This window comes from Papio anubis, chromosome 5, assembly GCF_008728515.1.
Source record: "Papio anubis isolate 15944 chromosome 5, Panubis1.0, whole genome shotgun sequence".
Taxonomy (NCBI): Eukaryota; Metazoa; Chordata; class Mammalia; order Primates; family Cercopithecidae; genus Papio; species Papio anubis.
Window position 1 is genome coordinate 7,025,357 of NC_044980.1, and position 25,217 is coordinate 7,050,573.

The 25,217-nt window shown below is 37.9% G+C and overlaps 1 long non-coding RNA gene across 5 annotated transcripts in view; it reads left to right on the forward strand.

Annotated features, from left to right (window-relative positions):
• The window catches only part of LOC108586233, a 140,621-nt gene that overhangs the window by 2,006 nt on the left and 113,398 nt on the right, over positions 1–25,217 (forward strand). For all 5 annotated transcript variants that reach the window (XR_002522427.2, XR_004183640.1, XR_004183642.1 and 2 more), the window contains exon 2: positions 11,781–11,912. This is a non-coding gene — a long non-coding RNA (uncharacterized LOC108586233). The remainder of the gene's footprint in view (positions 1–11,780; positions 11,913–25,217) is intronic.

Sequence of the window (25,217 nt, forward strand, 5' to 3'; positions counted from 1 at the left end):
ATTTATAGACCGGAGTGCCTAATGATGGAGAGCTGGCATGCATGAGTTCCATGGTACCTGGGGAAAAGCTGAGCTGAAACACACCTGAGGCACCTGCTCCTGGTTAACAGGAGAGAAGGAGAAAATGGTGAATGAAATGCAGGTGAGTTTGTAGAATGGCAATACAAATCTGAGCTAGATCAATGGCTGATCTCTCAAAGAAGTTAGAAACAGGGGCTGCTGTTGAAAAATAGCTTTTAGAAGTGAAAATATTTGAAATAATCATTGCAGAGAATAGGAAAATGAATTCATTATAGCTTGCAGACTTTAATAGATTGGAAGGGGATGAAGTCTCTTTCTTTTGTGCTTTGTTTTAATCTAGAGATATTTTTCTCCTGAACATTTCTATATTTATTGTAAAAATACACCATCTTTTTAATTTACAGAATTTTAGAAATGATTGTGAATGAAAATATAAAAAATCTTCCCTCTGAATATGAGGTGGCCTATCTGTCTACTACTTATTTTTTTCCCATTTGCCATTTCTATGACCAGCTGGTAGAGTTTGACATAAACAGTGGTTTCAAAAAGAAATACATATGTCTTTGTTTGCTGTTGCTTATTATGGAATACCTGAACCTGGGTAGTTTATAAAGAAAAGGGGCCAATTGTATGGTGATGGGTGCATGCGGTCTCTCTTCTTCTTAAAAAGACCCCAATCCCATTCCCGTGAAAACCCAATGGGTTAATTAATTTATAGGCCCTTATGACCTATGGTCACTTAAAGCCCCCACCACTCTATACTGCCAGATGGGGAATTAAGTTTCAGCAGGAGTTTTGGAGGAGACAAATATTCAAACCATAGCAATATAATGAACAAAAATTAAACAAAAGAATAAACTATTATGGTCTAGCAACCCTACTTTGCCTTAGAATGAAAATGGAAAAGTTTTTTTTTTTGATTCATGTAATTTAATGTAAAAATAATGAGTAAAAAGACAGTGCAAGATAATAAAAACAAGCTGCATTTCGGAAGGACTTTATAAAACTATTACTTTACATTTTAGAAGTTCTGATTGCATTGTAACTTTCATGTATCTTCCACTTTTTATTTTACTAGAAAGAGTTACAATGATTGGTTTCTGATTATTTGGTTCAGGTGCCAAGGAAACTTAAATTCATATTAATCCATTGATCTATCTTTCACGTATTAATTTGTGAGATGTCAAAGAATTCTGCATATGCATTTTTTGTTGAGTATACATATTAAAACACATTTTCACTCTGGTTTGCACTTCTACTTTCTGATATTGAATTGTTCATAATTTTAATGTAATTTATCACTATCTTCTTTTACAGTTAAATTTTTTGTGTTCTGTTTAGAAAGTTTTGCCTGTTCTTAAAATATATTCTTGTATATTACCTTTTAGAAGGTTTATTGTTCTTTTATGAATTAGATATAAAATCCACTCCGAAGGGATTTTTGTCCATTGTATAAAGTGGGGGTCAACATATTATTTTTACTGTGAATATCCACTTTAGCCATTATAATTTATTCAAAATCATAAATAAATCATGATGTTCTTTACAACACTGCAGTACCAGCTTCTGAATAAATTACATGTCCATTTATGTGTGGGTCTGTTTCTAGATCCTATAACAGTCCATGCTCTATTTATCTCTGTCAGTTGACATCTTTCTAAAAATTCTTTCAACTTTGCTATTCTTGTTCAAGCTTATCTGGGCTATTCTTGGCTATTTGCATTTCCAAATGGATTTTTGCTTCATAATTTAAATCTCTATAGAGACTTGCTGGAATTTTAATTGAGATTACATATATCAATTTGAATAAAATAGAGATCTTTAAACTATCGAGCATTTCAGCTCATTTACGTGGTATATCTATGCATTTATTTGTCCTCTTAAATTTCTCTTAATTATGTTAAATAATTTTCTACACAGAGGCCTTACAAAACTCTTGTAACAGTTATTCCTTGCAATTGCAGGGTTTATGTCTTATTATAAGCAATATTTTTAAAATTTTATTTTCTAATTGTTGTATGCAGAGATATAATAGATTTTTGCATATTGATCTTTATTATGGACTGAATTGTGTTTCTTAAAATTCATATATTGGAGTCTTGATCCTCAATATCTCAGAACGTAACTGTATGTGAATTTAGGGACTTTAAAGAAGTAAGTAAGGTTAAATGAGGTCATATGGGTGAGACTCTAATTTGGTAGAACTAATGTGAAGAGGAAAAGGAAATTTGGACACAAAAGAGACACTGGAATTAAGTGTTCATGGAGGGACAGCCATGTGAAGTAGCAGCAGGCAGATGGCCATCTGCAAGCCAAGGAGAGACGTTTCTAGGGAAACCAGTTCAGTTGACACCTCCATCTTGGACTTTTGCCTCCAGAACTGTGAGACAACACATTTCAATAGTTTAAGCCTCCCAGTCTGTGATATTTTGTTATGGCACCCCTACCGACTAATAGAACCGTGTATCCATAAACTTTGCTAATATATGCATAATATATAAATGCATATGTATAATATATACATAATGTCTATAAATATATGCAGAAGTATATAATGTGGTCTCTGCAAATAGTGACAGATTTATTTCTTCCTTTCCAATCTTTAAGCCTGTTTTATTTAAATTTCTTGTATTATTGCCTCGGCTAGGACCTCCAATACAACACTGAAGAAAAGTTTGTTTCATACATCATCCCTGATCTAAGGGCAAAGTTTCAACAGTTTCTTGTTATGTATATTTTCCTTTTTAAGTTATTTGAAGTAAATCTTTAACACATAAAATTTCATTGTATTTCTATTTTCAAAGGGTTTTGTCAAAATATTGGTAGAAATTTTTCAAATGATTTTTTCTGAATATTTCTCAGATTCAGAAAAAGGTTGCAAGATATTTTACATTTTTGTTTTTATTTTTGTAAATCCAGTCTGTCAAACTTTTTTATTTGGAGTATGTAATTGGTTTATACTTAATGTAATAACATATACTTGTGCTTAAAAATGTATCATTTTCTGATTAGTTTTTTTTTATTTTTAACATCAGTTCTATATTTCTCCTTTTCTTTAATGACTATTTTTTGTTAAATATTTTCATTGCTCTTTTTTTATAAAATAATAATTTTAATGTATACAGTTTCTATTTTGAGTAGTTACCCAGAGTTTACAACATGAATCCATTATTTATGAAGTCTGGTGTGAATTCCTATTTACTTTCAATGATCTTCAGACCTTTTAACTCCATTTACTTACTTCCCTCTCATATCTTGTACCTTTGTTGCCGTGTATTTCATTCTCTAGATACTTCAAAGCAAATGCATTATTATTTTATAAAGTCCATATGCTTTAGGTTTACCTACATATTTATCATTCTTCTTGCTTTTTATTATTCCCATTATCTTTATCCTTCCTTCTGGGATAATATTGTTTTTTTCTAGGAAGTGTCCTTTGGTTACAAATTCTACCAGGTTTTACTTGTTAGAAAATGTCCTTATTTTGTCTTTGTTTATAAATGATGCTTTTCATGTGTATAGAAATCTAAAGTGACATTTATTTTCTTTCAACCCTCTGAATATTGCATTTTCAGGTTTTCTGACCTCTCTTTTTTTCTGTTGAGAAGTCTTTTCCTTGAAAATACAGATAGGAGCCTAAGAGAGATATGGGACATTGTGAAAAGATACATGTGGAACTGGCACTGTATAATAGGGGAGGAGAAAAAAAGGAGGGGGGAATCAATATTTGAAGAATTAAGGCCTAAAACTTTAACCAATTGAGAGATATCAAACCATAGATTAAAACTCAATAAATCCTAAATCAACTATGTATAAAGAAAAACACACCAAAGTCAGTGTAATAAAACTGATGAAACTACATACAGAAAGAAAATCACAAAAGTGGCCATTTTTTGAAGGCGTACATAAACAAGTTATTTATTTTTATTTTTCGAGGCCTTTCTAATTGTTCTTGGTGGAAGAGTTGGTCTGCAGCAAGCTAATCCACAATGACCCAAAATAAGAAAATACACTGATGATAGTTTTCAAATTTTTATTATTTATGTATTTATTTTTAAATGCAGCCAGTTCAATATGAAGTCAAATAACAGGAAAAAATGCCCACAGGAATATCATGTAATACATGCATGATTTTCATGCATCCATTATCCCTTAGTCCACAGAATGTGCAATAGCTCCTGGCATGGAAGGACAGTGGCCCATGGGCCCATAGCCAGTATGGAGTGGTCAGGACGTTCATGTTAAAGAGACCAGGACTGGGAGTCCGTGGGGTGGCTGGAATCTGACTCTGCTAAGTGTGAGCTCTGGAACCCTGGAGGAATTACCATTTTTTCTACTTATTTTCCTCATCTGTGGAATAGGTCTACTAACAACTCTTCCTTCCCCGTGGTATAGATGTCTTACGTAAACTTCGCAGCAGCATTATAGAAAGGGGATTTAAAACAATGTTTTTTTTCCTCCTCATAATTGTGTTACTCTGTATAGAGGACAGAGATTTATATATGAGAAAACAAAACCAAATGTATTCTCTGGATAATTTTGTATTATCTATAGAACCGGCACTACTTAAAATGCCAATGTGTTTTCAGTCCTTAAAGTTTCATGAACTTTAGGGGCTCATAGAGAAGGTAAACTATTTTGACACCATTGACTATATGCAGGTAGCTCAAGGTACAGTTGGTTCTGAACAGCCTGGAAACATGAGACACAAGGTCAAATTATCTGTTTTCCAGGAGAGAGCACCTACGGGAGACTTGGTGTCCCAGCAAGGTCACTGCCAGAGCTTTTTGGAAGTTGGAAGCATCTCTTTCAACCTTAGGAAGATTCATTCGAGTACTAGAGAGGTGAACATCGCTCATCTCCCTGAAACAAGTTGATTCTTAATTACTTACTGCTCTAGTCACACCTCAGGTTCTAGAGAAGGGAACTAATGCATATATATAATCTTACTAGTGTTGTTGTTACCAGTATTTTTTCCTTCCTTCCTTCCTTCCTTCCTTCCTTCCTTCCTTCCTTCCTTCCTTCCTTCCTTCCTTCCTTCCTTCCTTCCTTCCTTCCTTCCTTCCTTCCTCTTTCTTTTCTCTCTCTCTCTTTCTCTCTCTCCTTTCTTCTTCTTTTCTTTTCTTTTCTTTTCTTTTCTTTCTGATGGAGTCTTGCCCTGTTGCCCAGGCTGGCATGCGGTGGTGCACTCTTGGCTCACTGCAACCTCCTCCTCTCAGGTTCAAGTGATTCTCCTGCCTCAGCCTCCTGAGTAGCTAGGACTACAGGTGGACACCACCAGACCCAGCTAATTTTTGTATGTTTAGTAGAGGCAGGGTTTTGCCATGTTGTTCAGGCTGGTCTCAAACTCCTGACCTCAAGTGATACACCCAACTTGGTCTCCCAAAGTACTGGGCTTAAAAGCATGAGCCACTGTGCCTGGCCTCAGTATTTTTTCATACAGATTTGGTGGAAATAGCATCTCTAATACTCTTAACAGCATTCAAAAATGGCACTACTATATTGATGTAATGGTGTAAACTACAAATTTCTTTTTATGTATACATGAGTGAATGAAAGATGCATGACAAAATGAATCCATCACTTCACAACTTGTAAAGAAAGGGATTTACAGAACCAATTGCTGAGCGAAATTCCCCTACAGGATGAGTGATTACAGATGGCTTGTGTGCTCCTAGTGAGAGCAGCCATCCTTCCTCCCTGCCAGCCCTGAGAATAGAGAATTATGAAAGCAGATAAGGCTGAAGGAAAGGAATTTAGGGGGTATTATTAATAATGAAGAGGAGATGACAAGTTGAAATGTGGTGATGATCAAAACCTAAAAGCTTTGTAGCTCCAAATTGTGATGCATTTTATTGAGAAACCCTGTGTGGTTTTATTGGTATAACTATAGTGTAAAGTTTCCTTTTATAATTGCCGTCCTTGGAAAAAAAAGGCTAAAATGGCATTTTTATTGTGTTGTGGTTATAGAAACCTGCCATTTTCTGGTAAACTAATAGTGTACTTCCCGTAAAGGCAAACAAAAGAAAAAGAAACCAAAATACTGGCTACAAAATAAAAGTAGGGTATAATTAAAATAATTATTGTAACTTAAATTGAAGGAATAAAATATAAATTGTTTTAGGAGTGGCCCATGTAGGGAAACTTCAGAAAAATACCAGAAGCAAAAAACAACTTATGATTTTGAGGCTGAAGTATAATCACACAATCTTATCAGATGCAATTAATATTAGAGAAATTCGATAGGACAATGAAATAACTAATATTGAGTAAAACCCGAATCAGATTTCTCTCTTAGCACCAACCAAGGCCTTGCCTTCATTTCTTTTTGTGAAATTGGTGGATTACATTACTCTTTCTGAGAGAAAGGAAGAATTATCAAAACATTTCTAATAAGATTTGCCCGTGCATGTGGGTTCAAATAAAGAATCTCTTACGTGCTCTTCCTGGTGCTGCCTCTCCCTCATCCAGCGACATTAGGAAGACACACCTTCTTCCTGTGTCTCCTAATGTCGCTGCTCCTTTGCTCTCTGAGGTGTAGCCATGATGACTTCTTATCTGAGGACAGTGGCATTAGCTCCTCCCTGTGCCTAGGCTGTCTCTTCCACTCTCCCTGTCTCACTTCCATCTTTCCTGCCCATCTCAGCATAAACCTCACCCTGCCAGGTGTCCTGGACTCCTGGTCTAAATCAGTCCTCCTGCCCCAGATATTCTTTTTATGGCTGTCCAATCTCTTCACTAATAGGACCTTTCATATCTTGGAGTAATGAATATATTAGTTTTCTTGTGTGTTTATTATCTGTCTGCCCTGCTTGATAAAAATCTCCTTCATGGCAGGAACCAAATTCCTTTTGGTTACTAGACATGGACTTTGTGCCTAGCACGTGGCCTAGTGTTGTTCCTTTAAATATTGGCTGCTTGGAACATGGGGCAGTGTCCTCAGTCACTACAGAATGAGATTCCATGAAAACCTGATGATTCTTTTGTGTTAGGCTCTAATTTCTTTTTAGAAAAACTTTAGAACGCTTTTATTTATTGCCTTTGAATCCCACAAACAGCTGTGAAGTTGAAGGGATAGTTGTCCCCATTTTATATGGGAGGAACTTGAAGCCAGAAATAAAATCACTTGTCCTAAGTTACATGAAAAGTGGCAGACTCTGGTCTCAAGTCCAGTGTTCATGTCTAGTCATATTCTTTATATCAATAGTGATAACCTGTCATTGATAAGTACTGCCCTGAGTTTAATTCATCTTTTGATCCTACTATCAAAACAATATTCTGATTACCTTAATAAATAGAGAAGTGAGAATCCCCACAGCAATATCTATTTCCAGAAGAGCTTCTACAAATTCTGGCATGCTGGAAGCCTGCAAAATGCTTAAAAAAAAAAAAAAAACAAAAAAAACTGAAAAATAGTAATGATTCCTTTTGCTAGATTCTTCCTATACAATATAGTCTTTCCAGCAGTGGAGAGAGGTAGAATTATCTCCTTCTTGTAGAAATGAGAAAAACCGAGGCTCAAGAAATTATGGAAATTGTCTTTGGTCACACAACAGATAAATATAAAGATTAGATTTGAAGTCGGGTATCTATGATCTACTCCAAAGCAACACTTGATCCACTGATCCACTGAATATTAGACCTCAGAGAGTAACCCTTTGTGCCTCCAAATTAATTTCTCCAATAAAGACACTGACATCCTAACAAAGAGTCTTCACATCACACAGATTTCTATGTTTACAATGACCCTCGTAAGCATTCCTTAGCAATACTTACTATTTTGCAATTAATTTACAATTATTTTTCCATATTAATTCATTTCTTTTTCTGAATGACAATCATCAGTTTTGATGAGATGTGAAACAAGCTTGAATTGAGGTAATCAAACAGCCTGTATTATTCTGTTTGGACTACCATAACATACCACAGACTGAGTGGTTTAAACAGCAGGAATTTGTTTTCTTACAGCTCTGGAGGCTGAAAGTTCAAGATCAAGGTGTAGGCAGGATTGGTTTCTGGTAAGGCTTCTTTCCTTGGCTTGCAGTTGGTGGTTTCTCTCTGTGTCCTCACATGGCCTTTTGTGCGAGTGGAGAGAGGGGAGGGGGAGAGAGAGAGGAAGGAAGCACATAAAGGAAAAGGAGAAAGGGAGGGAGGAAAGAAAGAGGAGAGAAAGACAGATGTAGTGGCTCATGTCTATAAATCCAGCACTTTGGGAGGCCAAGGCAGGTGAATTGCTTGAGTTCAGGAATTGGAGGCTAGCCTGGGCAACATGGTGAAACCCCATCTCAACAAGAAATGCAAAAATTAGTCGGGTATGGTGGTGCATGCCTGTAGTCCCAGCTACTAGGGAGGCTGAGGTAGAAAGACCGCTTGATGCCGGGAGGTTCAGGCTGCAGTGAGCTGTGATGGTGTCACTGCACTCCAGTCTGGGTAACAGAGCAAGACCCTGTCTAAAAAAAAAAAAAAAAAAAAAAAAAGGAGGAGGAGGGGAGAAAGAGAGAGTGTGAGGCAGACACACACACACACACACACACACACACACACACACACACACACAGGTCCATAGATTTTTTGATATTTCTTTCTCTTCTTATAAGGACATCAATCCTATGGGATTAGGGTCCCACCCATAGGATCTCATTTAACCTTAACTACCTCCTTAAAGACTCTTTCTCCAAATACAGTCACATTAGGGGTTAGCGCTTCAGCCTATGGCCTTGGGTGGACGCAGTTCAGTCCCTAATCCAGCCCCTTCCCTTTGCTTGTAGTTGTCTTGTTTCTATGGCTGCAACAACTGTCCTCTGAAGGACTGCCTACATTAGCAGGGCTCAGCCATTTCTAAGATAACAGAGGTTAAAAGGGTGCTTTCTAAAAGTTTACTTAGGTATAACTGAACTTTGGAGGGTTTAAAGTAGATCATGCTTATTTCACTCATTTTTAAACCCTGAAAATTCTTTCTATGCAATATTCTTGGGGAGAGGTTGGTATTGTGTTTTAGTCAGCATTGGGACTATTTGATATTTGTTTCATCATGTTTTAATTGTGAATTTGATAAAATGGCATCTTCAAGTTGATTTCATTTTGGATACACTATGGGATTTTTCAAGAAAGTATTTCTAGCTTCAACTATAGTAACTACTACTTAAAATTACATATATTTGAAATTTATTTGAAGTTTATTTGAAATTTATTTGAATCTATGAAGTTTAGATTCTTGAAATATTGGCTATTATCTTTTTAATAGTAATTTAATATTTCAAACTAAGTTGAAATATTATCGATGACCTGTGGCATCTTTGCACTTGCACTCTAAGAGTGGGATGATTACGCAAATGAGTTCCCCCATGGTAATTTACAAAGGTACATAACTTGTGGTGATACCTAAATCACTTCTGGCATGGTGCTTCTAAGTACGGAGGACTTTAATGCTAGGAAGATCATTCTTGTTTCTACATTATCAGTTTACTGAGGAAATTGTCTCAATTCAAGAAATAGTTGTAGCATATGGGCTAGTGTGTCGAGTGATGTCCTGGTACTGCCAGAGGTATTGTCCATAAGCAACCTCTCGTTAAGTCTAAAGAAAAAAGCATGGCCATATGTAAACACGAAGCCCATTCTAATGGAGAATATCATAATAAAAAGCAGCACAGAAGGCAATCACAGATTAGCAGATGGGAATGCTACCTCTGTCTGTGAACGAGGCTTCATGATGGAGTAATATGGCTGCTCCACTTCGAATGGAGGGAGCTGGAAAGTGGGAGGACATGAGCCGAGACATGGGAATGCCCAGGTAGGAGGATTTTCTGTGGTCTTAGGATGCCCATATTGTACTCTAAGAGAAACTAGTGAGGAGATTGTGAAGGGTTTGGGCTGCTGGGCTGAGGGGCGTGCAGGCCACAAGGAACCATTACTTAGTTTGAGGAATATCAGTTGTGAACTATCCGTCATCCCCAAGGAAACATGCTGGTTGGATGAGATGGCCCCCACCCTTGAGGGGCTTCTGCCTGATGTGGGAGATGGACTTGATGGACTAATAGAGTCAATGAAGTGGTGGATGCAATTCCAGAGACGTGCATAAGCTGTTGAGAGAGCCAAGAGGGGCCTTTCCAAGGTCAGACCAGTAGATTCTTTCCTGGTAAACAGAGTGGATAATTAAGGATAGTTGCAAAAACAAAGTAATTTTACCATTATTAGTAGTGGACATATTTCCTTTTCAAAATTATGTTACAAAGGGGAATAACAAAGTCATGAGTTTACATTCTTATTTTGTTCTGAAATGATATGTGGTAATTTATTATTCCAACAACTGACTTTTCCTAATTGGAAGAGAGAATATTACTTTCAATGCTTTAACTCAAAAAATGTTCTGAGCTCTACAAAATGAATATATACATTTTTAAAGTTAGAATTTACAAATGCCAGATCTATAATTTACTTCTTCTGGGATTAAAAAGTGTTTGGAAGCTTTGCCTTTTAATGAAAATAATTTCAGTCACATTAATAATTCATTGTTTTAAACATTGAATAAAATGAGTTATTCAAGAACAGAAAATATTCAAATTTACTTTAAAAAAACTTGTGAACAATTTATGTTATGCGGTTTACTAATCTAACTGTTGAGTAATTGGTTTATCATTTTAAAAATCCAAAAGCGAAACTGGAATGCTCAGGCTTTGTGTTCCATCTTTGTAATCGACCTGCCTTGTTAGATTCCAAACTGGTTCCATATCTTTCAGGTTTTGATACATGAGAAGAATTTTAACCTGGACTTTCTCTCTAGTAGCAATCAATGTATGGAGTATGCAATTCATGGTGCCACAAGGAAAAAGAAACCCACGCTTTTGTCATAAATACAAATCAATTACTTTTTGCTTATTTTACACCTTTGAATCATGTATTTGTTCATCATTAAGATTTTAGTGTATATAAGGACAAAGTGTTAGCTACTGAAAATAATGTAGAATGCTGAGAGATGAAGAGCCTTTTTTCATAAGGGCACAGTCTATTTAGGGATACTGAATATATAAACAGATGTGTATGACAAAACGGAAGCAGGGCGTGTTCCACTGGAGGGTCCACAACTTTAAGGAAGACAGAGGAATGAGTGACTGCTTCTGCCTGGAGAGTCAGTTACCTTGGAAATAGGAGAAAATGGGTTTGTCCTTGAAAGATGATATTAGAGCGGAACTGTTCTTTCCTGCCCAGATGTTTCCTTCTGTGTGGAAAGAGCCTAATTATTGTAACACGCTGACCTCTGTCCCCCTTTCCTCTCTCCGCACTAGGATTTATGAAATTACCGCACTGATGGTTAATGAAGAATGTCACTGTTGACTGTGCACCTCCCTTTTTTTCTCTGGGGTGTGAGCTTGCCTGCAGGGAGGCAGTTCTGCTCTGCTGGTTTAGGCTTTGTCTTACCTGGGCAGGTGGCTCTAGTCCAGAGGCCTGCCCCAGTTGGTCATGACCCATGACTGGATGGATAGGTCTGTGAAACTCTGAAATTAGTTGGCAGTCCCAGTTGACCTGTAATCACTTTTCTACCTTATTCTGTGTTAGAACCTTCCAGGCAGTCATTGAAATTCCTTGTCACCTTGCATAGAAATGGCACAGTGTCCTGGTGCTGGGCTGAGCTGCATTTTCCAGCCTCCTTTGCTGTTGGACGTGTGCTGCCTGGTGAGGAAGTCACAGCCATGGGACATGAGAAGTGACACCAAGGCTTCTGAGCATATGTGTGACCTTCCTCTTCACTCTTTTCCCTACAGTGGCTGGATGCAGATGAAGATGAAGCCTTGGGGATGGCTGTGCTGTGAGTTGAAACGATCCTGGGCTCTGAGTCATTGTGTGGAGCAGTCCTACACGCCAACAAAACCACGTGCCTTGGACTGCAATTTTTAGTAAGTACTCGATATTTTTTTCACATACATAGTAAAAACATATAGAGGGTTGTAACGGTCCAATGGGTGCTGATTGGTTGGGTTGGAGATGGAATCATAGGTGGTTGAATTTAGGTTTTCTTGGTGTCTTCTGTTCCTGGGTGGGATTGCAGAAAATATTGAGCCAAATTACAGGTCTGGGTGGTGTCAACTGATCCATCGAGTGTAGGGTCTGCAGAATATCTCAAGCACTGATATTAGGTTTTATAATAGTGATGTTATCCCCAGGAGCAATCTGGGGAGGTTCAGACTCTTAGAGCCAGAGGCTACATGACCCCTAAACCTTAATTTCTAATCTTGTAGCTAATTCGTTAGCCCTACAAAAGCAGACTGGTCCCCAGGCAAGAAGGGAGTCTTTTTGGGAAAGGATTATTATCAATTTTCTTTCAGAGTCAAACTATAAACTAAATTCCTTCCCAAGATTAGTTTGGCTGATGCCCAAGAATGAACAAAGACAGCTTAAAGGTTAGAAGCAAGATGGAGTCAGTTAGGTCTGATCTCTTTCACTTTCACAATTTCCTCAGTTAGAATTTTTGCAAAGCTGGTTTCAGGGTCAGAAGCAATTATGTTTCTAGGCTAATTTAGTCCTGTATTTGCAGGTCCTGTTGACTTGAGATACTGGGTAAATTAGTAAACACAAACAGCATCATTTGGTTCAATATGGGGCACCTTATTTTAACTATTTTATTAATTAATGGCAAAAGTGTAGCGATTAGGTTATTTCTACCATCTCAAAAATGGTTAAATTGCTGTAAATAATTCTGTGTCTGATTTGTGGTGAACATTTTGGTGAATTGGCACACTGTTGACTCTCACAGTGACAGGGAATGCCCTGAGCGGGTGTGGTGGATTTCTTTGACCTATGCAGCAACACCTGCCATGTCCCTGAGGTACAGGGTAGTGTGCTGTTGCTGTTACATGGTTAGAGCCAGAGAACAGGAGTCTGGGAAAAGTGGATAAGGGAAAAACTCTACCTCTTACTAACTGTACAACCTCGGCAAGCTATTTAACCTCCATGATCCTCATTCTCTTCATTGGTAAATCAAGAGCAAACAGGGTTCTCACCTTATAAGGATGTTAAGGGTTGTAATTTATGTGAATCATGCGGACAAAAGTTGGCTCCCAGCACGTTCCAGATGAGTCATAGATATCATTGAAGTTGTTCTAAATGATGAGAGACTCCCATCACATCTGCAGCTGGCCCCACGGAGAGTCTGGGTCAATGCACAAGTTTGAAGTAAACACAAATGAGGCAAGCAGGCATGAACATTCAGAGGTAGAGGGGTGGAAAGTATGTTCAGGAATGGCCAGGGTGAGAAGGTGAATTTTGAACAAAGACCTGAAGGACATAGGGGGATTAAGGCCCTGTATACACCTGCTCATGCTGTCCCAGCAAATCAGAGAGTGGGTGCTTAAATAATAGAAGTTTGTTTTCTCATAATTCTGGAGGCTGGAAGTTCAAGATAGGGGTGTCAGCAGGGCGTTTGCTCTGAGGCCTTTCTCCTTGGCCTGTAGATGCCTTCTTCTCCCTGTGTCTTCTCCCTTTGTCTTCCTAGAGTCTTCCCTCTATGCATGTCTGTGTCCAAATTCACTCTTCTAATAAGGACACCAGTCATATTGAATGGAGACTTTATTTTAACTCTACCTCTTTAGAGGTCAAGTCTTCAAATACGGTCATATTCTGAGATAGTGAGGATTTCAACATATGAATTTTGGGGCATACACAATTGAGCTCATCATTAGAGCTAAGAATAGAAACTGCCTTGTGGGTTATAGAACTGAAACCAGTGCCCTCCCTAGGACAGAGGGAAAGGATAGAGAGCATGAAGGAGATATGGGCCAAGGCAGATAGGCCAGGTCAGCTGGCAGAGGGGTGGGTTGGGGTGTGGAGGATCTGGTTTTACTCTGAGTGATGGGAGCTGATAGAGGAGGGACAGGACCTGACTTAGATCTTAAAGGGGCCCCTCCATTCTGTGGATAATAGGTGGCAGGGGGTCTGTGCAAGACCAGTCAGAGCAGTAGAGCTGTCAGGAAGCTACTGCTATTTGATGCTATGCTCAACACAGCGGTGCTTAGATCATGGACCTGTGGTGGATGTCATAAGAAATGATCACATTCTGGGTCTGTTTTGGTGTCATACAGAAAGGATTGGCTGAGGAACTGGATGTGAGGGATGTGAGAAAGAAGGATTTGTTTTGAAATATGTCTACATTGTGGAGTGACAAAATTGGCCTAATTAACATTTGCATTACCTCACACACCATTTTTTTGTGGTCAGAGTACTTAATTCTCTCAGTGATTTTCAAGAACACATTGTTATTAACTTTATTCTTTATGTTATAGACTAGATTTCTTGAACTTATTCCTCTTATCTAACTGAAATTTTGTGTCCTTCAACCAACATCTCCCCCATCCCATGCTTCCCACCCCAGCTGCTAGCAAACACCATTGTACTCTTTGCTTCTACAAGTTCAATGTTTTTTGGATGCACACGTAAGTGACAACATGTATTTGACTTTTTGTTTCTGGCTTATTTCATCTAACATAGTGTCCTCCAAGTTCATCCATGTTGTCAGAGAGGACAGGATTTCCTTCTTTGTAAAGTCTGAATGGCATTTCCTTGCATATGTATGCTATATTTTCTTATCCATTCATCCTTTGGTGGATACTCCGGTTGATTTCACGTCTTAGCTATTGCGAATAATGCTGCAGTGAATATGGGAGTGCAAATATCTCTTCAACATGCTGATTTCATTTCCTTTAGATGTATAGCAGCAGTGGAATTGTTGTATCATTTGGGAGTTCTAATTTTAATTTTTTGAGGAGCCTCCATGCTGTTTTCAATATGGGTGAACTAACTTACATTCCCACAAATAGTGTGCAAGGGTTCCTTTTTCTCCACATCCTTATCAACGCTTATCTTTTGTCTTTTTGACAATATCCATCCTAACAGGTGTGAGGTGATAGCTCATTGTGGTTTTAATTTGCATTTCCCTGATGATTAGTAATGTTGAGCATTTTTTCAAACATCTGTTGGCCATTTGTATGTTTTCTTTTGATAAATGTCTATTCAGGACCTTTGCCCATTTTTAAATAGATTGTTTACTAGCTATTGAGTTTCTTATATATTTTGGATATTAATCGCTTTTCAGATATACGGTTTGCAGATATTTTCTCCCATTTTGTAGGTTGTCTCTTCACTCCATTGATTGTTGACTGCTGTGCAGAGGCTTTTCAATTTGTTATAAGTTCATTTGTTAATTTTTGCTTTTGCTACTGGTTCCTTTAGAGTCCTATTTAAAAATTCATTGCTTAGACCAGTGTCACAGAGCTTTTCTCCTATGATTTTTCCTAGTAATTTTACAGTTGCACATCTTATGTTTAAGTCTACAGTCCATTTTGAGTTGATTTTTGAACATGATGTCCAAATTCCTTCTTCTGCCTGTGGATATCCAGTTTTTGCAACATCATTTATTGAAGAGACTGTCCTTTACCCATTGTGTGTTCTTGGTACCTTTGTCAAATATCAATTGACCTTAAATGTATGGATTTATTTATGGATTCTTCAGTCTATCAATTGGTCTATCTGTCTGTTTTTATGCCAGTACCATGCTGTTTGATTACTATAGCTTTGTAGTATATTTTGAAGTTAGGTAGTATGTTGTCTCCAGCTTCGTTCCTTTTTGTTCAAGATGTTTTTGGCTTTCTGGGGTATTTTGTGGTTCCATATAAATTTTAGGATTCTCTTCCTATTAATACAGAAATATTATCGGGATTTTGATAGATATCACATTGAATCTGTAGATTGCTTTGGGTAGTATGAATATTTTAACATATTAATTTTCCAATACATGATCATGGGATATTTTTCCATTTATTTGTGTCTTCTACAATTTATGTTATCAATGTTTTATAGTTTTTGGCATACAAGTTTTCCACCTCCTTGGTTAAATTTATTCCTAAGTATTTTTTTTTTTTTTTGGTAATACTGTAAATAGGAATGTTTGATTTTTTTGTCAGATAGTTATTTGTTAGTGTATAGAAAAGGTACTCATTTTTGTATGCTGATTTTAAATCCTGCTAATTTACTAATTTATCAGTTCTAACAGTTCTTGGTGAAATCTTTAGGTTTTTCTATGTATTTGATCATGTCATCTATAAATAGACTTGTTTGTTTTCAAACAAAAATTTGACTTGTTTATTTTCAATGTGTATGCCTTTTATTTCTTTCTCCTGCTGAATCTCACTGGCTAAGTCTTCCAGAAATGTGTTGAATAAGAGTGGCAAGAGTGGGCATCCTTGTCGTGTTCCCGGTATTAGAGGAATCTTTTAACTTTTTCCCACTGAGTATGATGTTGTTGGTTGAGTTTGTCACATTTCCTTTATTGTTTTGAAGTACATTCCTTCTATCACTAAGTTGTTGAGAGTGTTTAAATCATAAATGGATATTGAATTCTGTCAAATGCTTCAAGTAGGGGTTCCCATGAACCCTCTTTAGACACAATTTGCTAAAGTGACTCACTAACCTTGGGGAAACACTTACTTAATTTACTGGCTTATTGTAAAGGATATTTTAAAAGATAAAAGTAAACAACCAGATGAAGAAAAACATAGGGCAATGTCTGGAAGGACATTGGAGCACAGGAGCTTCTGTTTCCAAGGAACTGGGGTGCGCCACACTCCTGCCCTGTGGATGAGTTCTTGTTTACCTTTCAGCAAGTCTCCAAAAGCTCAGTTGCCCAGAAGCATTTCGTACCCTGTCGTCTTGACTGTTAATGGAGACTTCATGGGGCAGGCATGACTGAAGATAGACAACTGTGTAGAGATGTGATTGGCCAAACAGGGTATGATCTACTACTAATAGACCAAGTGGGAAAACACAGCAAGACCTGTCTGGATTCTTCTTGGCATTTCTGTGCATCATTCCTTCCTCTAGGGTATGGAGCAGGACGCCTTCTGGAATGGGAGTCTTATGACCTACAGTTAGACAAGGAAGGTCAGAGAATTTCTTTATGGCTAGCTCCAAGACAGAAAGGCAAGAGAAGATTAGAGCGTATTTTTAGTTTCTATGCCCTGTCCTGGGGGAGAAAAAGAAGCAAGAAAAAGAATTTCTTTATGCCAGCTCCAAGACAGAAAGGCAAGGGAAGATTAGAGCATGCTTTTAGTTCCTTTGCCCTGTCCTGGGGAAAAAAAGAAGCAAGAAAAAGGAGGACAGGAGAAGGTCAAAGAAAGATTTTGTTTTTTGAGGCATGCTTCTGAGGCCTACATGCCCCAAAATTGTAACTAAAGACTATCTTTCACTTTTATTGCTCTGAAGCTGTTCTATAGCTGCTTCAAAAACAAGGACAAAAGGCCAAATACTTTTATGAAAGATATGCTTATTGTTTTAGTAACTTAAGAAACAACAGGGATTACAGGAGGAATTAAGAATGAGAGCCAATATATAAACTTCATAAAATCACAGTTCTTTATTCTGTTAATGTAGTATATCACATTTATTGATTTGCATTTGTTAAACCATCCTTGCATCCCTGGGATAAATTTAATATGAACATGGTGAAAGACTTTTTTTAATATGCTGTTAAATTTTGTTTGCTTGTGTTTTGTTCAGGATTATTTTCATCAGGGATATTGGCCTATAATTTTCTTTTCCTTTTACTTTACTTAACTTATTTATTTTTGAGACAATGTCTCACTCTGTCACCCAGGATGGAGTGCAGTAGCATGAACATGGCTCACTATAGCTTCAATCTCTCAGGCTCAAGCAATCCTTCTGCCTCAGCCTTTTGAGTAGCTGGTTCCACATGTGTATGCCACTACGTCTGGCTAATTTTTAAGATTTTCTGTAGAGATGGGGTCTTGTTATGCTGCCCAGGCTGGTCTTGAACTCCTGGCCTCAAATGATCCTCCAATCTTGGCCTCCCAAAGTGTTGGGATTATAGATGTGAGCCATCATGTATGGCCATTTCCTTTTCTTGTGGTATCTTTATCTGACTTGTCTATCAGGCTAATGCTGGCTTGGTAAAATGAGTGGACATATTCCTTCTTCTTAATTTTTTGGATGGATTTGAGAAAGATTGACATTGGTCATTTAAATGTTTGATAGAATTCATCAGTGAGGTCAATAAGTATTGGACTTTTTGTTGATAGGAACCTTTTTACTACTGATTCAATCTCCATACTCATTAGTCTGTTCATATTTTCTATTTCTTCATGATTCAGTTATGGTAGGTTGTATGCCTCTAGGAATTCATCCATTTCTTCTGGGTTATCCATTTTGTTACTATATAATTGTTCCTAGTAACCTCTTATGAGTTTTGTATTTCGTTGGTATCAACTGTAATGTCTCTTCTTTATTTGCAGTTTTATTCACTATTCCCCCCTTTTTTTTAAGTCTAGTTAAAGGTTTGTTGATTTTATTTGTTTTTACAAAAAGCTAACTCAAAGTTTTGCTGACCTTTTGTATTGTTTTTCTAGTCTCTGTACCATTTATTTCTGATATGGTGTTCAGTTTTTCTTTCTGTCCTTGGGCTTAGTTTGTTTTTTGTTCTAGGTTCTTGAGGTGTAATGTTAGGTTTTTAATTTCATTTGATGTAAGTATAGCTACCTCCAGTCCCTTTTGATTTTTATTTGTGTAATTTTTTTTTCATGTTTAGTCTATGTATTTCCTTAACTGTGATGAGAATCTCTTGTAGATGATATATAGCAGTGTCCTGTTTCTTTTATCCATGCAGCCATTCTATGTCTTTAGTTTTGACAATTTAATCCATTTACATTTAAGATACTCATTGATAAGTACTATTACCATTTTGTTAATTGTTTTGTAAATCCTTTTTTCCTCTTTTGCTACCTTCATGATTAGATGATTTTCTTTAGTAGTATGCCTTGATTCTTTATTGTTTTATCTTTTATTATTTACAACAGGTTTGCACATTGCAGTTACCATGAGGGCTTACATAAAACAACTCATAGTTATAACAACCCATCATAAGTTGATAGCAACTTAACTTTGATCACATGAAAAAACTCAACATTTTTCATTTTTATTCTACTTTTCCCCTACATTTTATGTTGACATTATAATTAGTATCTTTTTATATATCTTTAACAAATTATAGTTATAATTATTTTTAATTGTTTTGTTTTTTAACTTTTGTACTAAAAACATACTTTTACCAATGAGTTTTATATTTTGACGTGTTTTTATGTTATTAATTAACGTCCTTTCCTTTCAGCTTGATGAACCTTTTTTAGCATTTCTTGTAAGATAAGCCTGTTGGTGATAAACTTCCTCAACTTTTGTTTGTCTGGGAAAGCCTTGGCTATGGCTTGAATGTCCTCACCCTAAAAAAAGAAATTCACAATGAAACTTAATCCTCAATGTGACAATACTGAGAGGTGGGATCTTTAAGGGGTGATTAGATCATGAAGGTTCTGTCCTTGTGAATGAATTAGTCCACTCACGAATTAATATGTTAATTCATGATTAATAGTCATGGATTATCATGGAATAAGGACCGGTGGCTTTTCAAGACAGTGAAGAGAAACCTGAGCTAGCACATTAGCACAGTCAGCCACCTCACAATGTGACACCCTGCATTGCCTCAGGACACCATGCAGAGTCCTTACAAGCAAGCCTCCATAACTCTAAGAAATAAATTCAATTTCTTTTTAAATTACCTAGTTTCAAGTATTCTGTCATAAGCAACACAGAACAGATTAAGACAGAAAGTTGATACCAAGAGTGGCGATGTTGCTAATAATGAATACTTGAATATGGAGAAGCAGCTTTAAAATTGGGTAATGGGCAGAGACTGAAAGAATTAAGAGGAGCAGGCTAGAAAAAGCCTAGATTCTGGTGAGGACTCAGAAGTCAAGAAGACCAGGGAAAGTTCGGAACTCTTTAGAAACTGAGTAAGTGGATGTAATAAGAATAATATGGGCAGTAAAAGCTATTCTGACAATGTTTCAGATGGAACTGAGGAAGAAGTATTAGAAACTGAAGTAAAGGACGTTTTCGTTATAAATTAGGAAAGAACTGGGCTAAGATGTGTCCATGTCCAAGGCCTTTGTGGAAGACTGAACCTGAGAGAAATGAACTGGGGTGTCTGAGATAATAAATTTCTTTCTTTCTTTTTCTTTTTTTTTTTTTTTTTGAGACACAGTCTCACACTGTCACCCAGGCTGGAGTGCAGTGGCACGATCTCAGCTCACTGCAACCTCTGCCTCCGGGTTCAAGTGATTCTCCTGTCTGGCAGAATAAATTTCTAAGCAAAATATAGAAGGAGCTGCATGACTAATTTTGGCTAATTTTGCTGAGATTCTGGAGCAAAGGAATGATTTAAAAACAGAATTTGTAACTAAAAGGGAACCAGAATGGAAAGATTTGGAAAACTCTCAGCCTGGCCTTGTAAAAAAGTGAAAAAGCATGTTTGGCAGAGGAAATCAAGGGTATAACCCAGTGGTCATTTACTAAAGAGATTAGCATGGATAGAAGGGAGCCAGGTGCTATTCTTCAAGACAATGGAAGAAAGACCCTGGAGGCTTTTTAGAGATCTTTGAGGTTGCCAGTCCCATCACAGTTCCGTAAGCCCGGGAAAGCAGAATGACTTCAGAGGGCAGCCCTGGTGTACTCTGCGCAGGCTAAGGCTTACTACCCAGGGCTGCCTCAAAACTCTATTACCCACATGTTGGCACAGTGCTCTGCTGTCACCCAAGCAGTCCAAGGTTTGGCTTGTGCTGGAGCTCTGAAATGTACAAGTCATAAACTTTGGTGGCATCCACCTGGTGCTAATTCTTCAGGCTGTCAGAAAGAAAACACTGTAGAAGCTTGGCAGCCTCCACCCAGATTTCAGAGGATGTTACCAAAAGCCTTGAGATCCAGGCAGAGACTTGTCATTGGGGAGAAGAAACTGAAGAGAGGCCCTACTAAAGCAATGCTGAGTGGATATGTGAGATTGGAGATGCCACTGAGTGTCCCCACTAGTTCAATGACTAATGGAATCATAGAAGGAGGGCTGCCACCAAGACCACTGAACTGCAGAGCTACCAGCATGCAATGCCAGTCTGAGAGAGCTGGGTGCACTCAAGCCATAGTTGCCTGAGACCTTGGGGTCCCAACTCCTGCACCAGTGTGCAGAGGAAGCCAGACATGAAATCAAAGGAGATTATTCTGGAGTCTTAAGACCCAATGTCTGCCTTCTTGGGCTTTGGACTTGCCTGGGGCCTGTTACCCCATACTTCTTGCCTATTTCTCCCTTTTGGGATGGGAATGTTTACTCTATGCTTGTTATACCATTGTATCTGAAATGTAGATAACTTCTTTTGATTTCACGTACTCACAGAGGAGATTTCCAACTTTGAAATTTTGAGTTGGTGCTGTAACAAGTTAAGACTTTCGGGCTACGGGTAAAGAATAAATCTATTTGCATATGACGAAAACATGAGCTTTTGGAGACCAGGGGTGGAATGATATGGCTTAAATGCCCACTCTCCAAACTCATGTTGAAACTTAATCCCCATCATGGCAGTATTGAGAGGTGGTGTCTTTAGATGTGATTGGATCATAAAGGCTCTGTTTTCTTAAATGGATTGATCTATTCATAGATAACCAAATTAGTGGGTTAATGTATTATTGGGTTATCACAGGAGGAGAAATGGTGGCTTTATAAGGAGAGAGAGAACTGAGGTAGCACACTAGCACACTAAGTTGCCTCACCATGTGACACCCTGTGCTGCTTTGGGACTCTTGAGTGTGCCCCCCAACTATGAACTTAGACTCCACAAATATAGATAATAAATTCATTTTTTAAAAAAACAAATTACCCAGTTTCTGGTATTTTGTAATAAACAACAAAAACTGAGCTAAGACACTTTATCTCTCCTTTATTTATGAATGACAGCATAGTCAGGTACAGAATTCTTAGTTTGCAGGGTTTCCACCCACCCCCTTTAGCACTTTGATTATATTGGTCCACTTTTTCCTGGCCTATAAGTTTTCTACTAAGACTCCTAGCTTTACTAGAACTACTTTACATGTGATATGCTTCTTTTATCTTGCTGCTTTCAGAATGTTCTTTTTCTATTTGATTTTTGACAGTTTGATTATAATATGTCTCAGTGTTGTCTTGTTTGAATTGAATCTTGTTGGAGACTTTTGACCTTCCTGTACCCAGATATTAATAGATTTTTTTTTTCAGATTTTAAGAGTATTTCCACTGTTATGTCAAAAATAACATTTCTGTCTCTTTGTCTCTCTCTTGTCTTTTTGAATGCCTATAATTCAAATATTTTCTATTTATGCTGTCACATAAATTCTGCAAGCTGTCTCCATTCTCTTTTCTTCTCTAACTGTATCTTTTCAAATAACCAACCTATCTTTGAGTTCACTGATGGTTTCTTCTGCTTGACTAATTTTGCTCTTGATAATCTCTATTGTGTTTTTTATTTCATTAACAATATGATTTTTCAGTCCCAGAATTTGTTGATTTTTAAAAAATAATTTAATGTCTCTGTTAAATTTCTTGTTTTGTTTATTGTTTCACTGATTTTGTTCAGTAGTTTATATTTTCTTGAAGTTCACTGAGCTTTCTTAAAAAAATTATCTTGAATTCTTTGTCAAGCAGTTTACAAATTTTCCTATCTTTAGGCTCATTTACTGGCTCTTTTTGTTGTTGTTCCTTTGGTAGTGTCATGGTTCCCTGATTATTCTCCGTTATTGTAGCTGTGTATGATTGTCTGCACATTTGAAGAAGTAGGGACTGTTTTTTGTCTTTGTAGACTTGTTCTTTCAGGGAAAGTCCCCTTTCACCAGTCAGCTTGTCCAGAGATACTAAGCAGGCTGTCTACTACGTTCTATGGGTAGGCTTGCTGCTGAGTCTTCAGATATGGCCTCGTACCTGATACCTGGGTCAAGAAGTAGGTGGTCCTGGTGCCTGGGTCTGTGGGGTTGTGCCTGGAGCCTGAATGCACTGGCAGGGGTGGAGGGCAAGGAGAAGGGAGGGATTTTGACTGTATACGTGGGAACTTTCCTGAAGCCTGGGGTGGACTGACCTAATACTGAGATGGACCTTGAGCTTGAGTCTTCAGGAGCCAGCTGGGCACTTGGATGGACCTGGCACCTGTATCCACTGAGACACACCTTGAGCCTGAGCCCACAGAGGCTGGCCTAGATACTGAGGTATGGGGACCAGCCTGGAGCCTGAGTTCATAGGGTCTATTCTAAAGGCTGGGTATGTAGGTGCTGGTCTGGAGGCTAGATTCATGAGGGCTTGCTTGGGTACTGGCTGGCCTGGAACCTGGGTCCACAAGGTTGGTCCTGGAGCCTGGGTTCATGGGCATCAGCCCAGTATTGAGGTCAAGTGGGATGGGCCTGGACCCTCAGTCTGCTGGAGTGTGGGTCTACTAGGACCCACCTGCCATTAAGCAGGCCTAGTGCCTGTTTCAGGGCTACTGATCTGGCACTGGGGTGCAACCAAAGCCTGGAGCTCTATAAACTGACCTGGCTCTGGATCTGGGGTAGGCCTGGATCCTGAGGCCAAAGGGGTTCACCTAGTTTTGGGTAGGCCTGGAGTCTGTATCTGCAGTGTCCTTTCTGGAGGATGGTTCCATGGATGCCAGCCTGGCAGAGGGGTGGGTCCAGAGAGTGAGCCCACTGGCAAGGCCAGGAGCCTGGGCTGTAGGATCTGGCCTGACACTGGGTCTAGCCTCAAGGCTCAGTCTGAGGCCAGGCATCTTGGGTCATGGGGACCTGGCCAGTGCTGGGTTTTACTGGGGCAGGCCTGGTGTTAAGGTTGAGGCAAAGCCTAATGCTCACTTCCCACTCCTTCGAAGATGGCATTAATAACTCTCTTCCGCCTGTGCTGCCCTGGGCTTGGGGAAGGGTGATGCAGGTAATATACAACTGTCCTTACTACCCTCATCAGTGAGTCTTTTGTTATTCACAGCTACACTTAGGTACTATAATCTCTCACCTGGTTTCATTAGCTCTTTGAAAGTATTTTTGTGCATGGACAGTTGTTCAAATTGATTTTTCTGTGGGGGAAAGAGCATTGGAAAGTCTGATTTTCCCATCTTGCTGATGTCCAACCTGACTTCTTCTTATAAGGAAGGACCTGTATAATTACATTGGGCTTACCTGATAATTCAGGATAATCTACATTAAGATCCTTATCTTTATCACATCTGCAAAGTCTCTTTTGTCATGTATGATTACCTATTGACAGGTTTCAGGGAGTAGGATGTAGGTATCTTTGGGGTCTATTATTCTATCTACCACATTTATAAAATCCTTAGAACAATATCTGATATGTTCTATGTACTCATGTGTCATATAGTATTACTGCCTCCTTTTTATTAAAATAAAAAGGGTACTGTTCTGTGCTCTCAGACAGAGTCAGCAAGATTTCTGCAAGACCTCTGGGAAGGAATTTCATGTTTACTGTTTCACAGCTATGTAGCTATTAACATATCAGTATGTGCTCTTCCTATAACTAATATCATACACTTTAAATTAACATTTACATATGCAATTTTCAAAGTCACACATCTGACTGTATTACATTCAGAATTTATTTTAAGCTGTAAATATCACCTCTATAAAACTACAGTATTAAAAAAATCTGTTAAAGCATTTATGTCATAGTTTCTAATTGTGTTTTTAAATTTTTCATTTGTTATGAGATGTGTTCCTCAATACAGGCAACTGAAAGGCATCAATAATTCAATTATAAATATTTGATAACAGCAATATGTGGATAAAACAATTGCTTGTCAATTTTGATATATAAACTGTTTTGAGGCACAGTATCTCATGACAGTCCAGGCTGTGATTACATTTTACTAAACCAGGACTTCTCAATTTGTTTCTTACAAGTCATTATATTTTTTTTTCAGACTTGTCTGCTAATAAATTCATGCTATATGAATAATAATTGTAACTAAACAATAAATTTTCCAATAATTCTTTTGCAAAATTTGGAATAAATTTAGTTATACTGTGACAAAAGTTGCAGTGAATATCTTTAAATGGGGCCATTTTGCTTTTCATTTCCTGCAGTTTTAAATTCATCAAATGACCATTTCTTTTGTCTCCAACAATAAAAAAAGAATTTCTGCAATAAAGTCTTGTCCTTGTTTTGGCCACAAAATGATTTGGCCATGGGTAAGTTTTGGCATATGGTGGGGGAGGTAGCATTTTCCTGGTGGACAGTGTTGGAGGTAGCTCACCATGAGCCTCTCTCACTCCTACATATCTTGCTGAGTAGT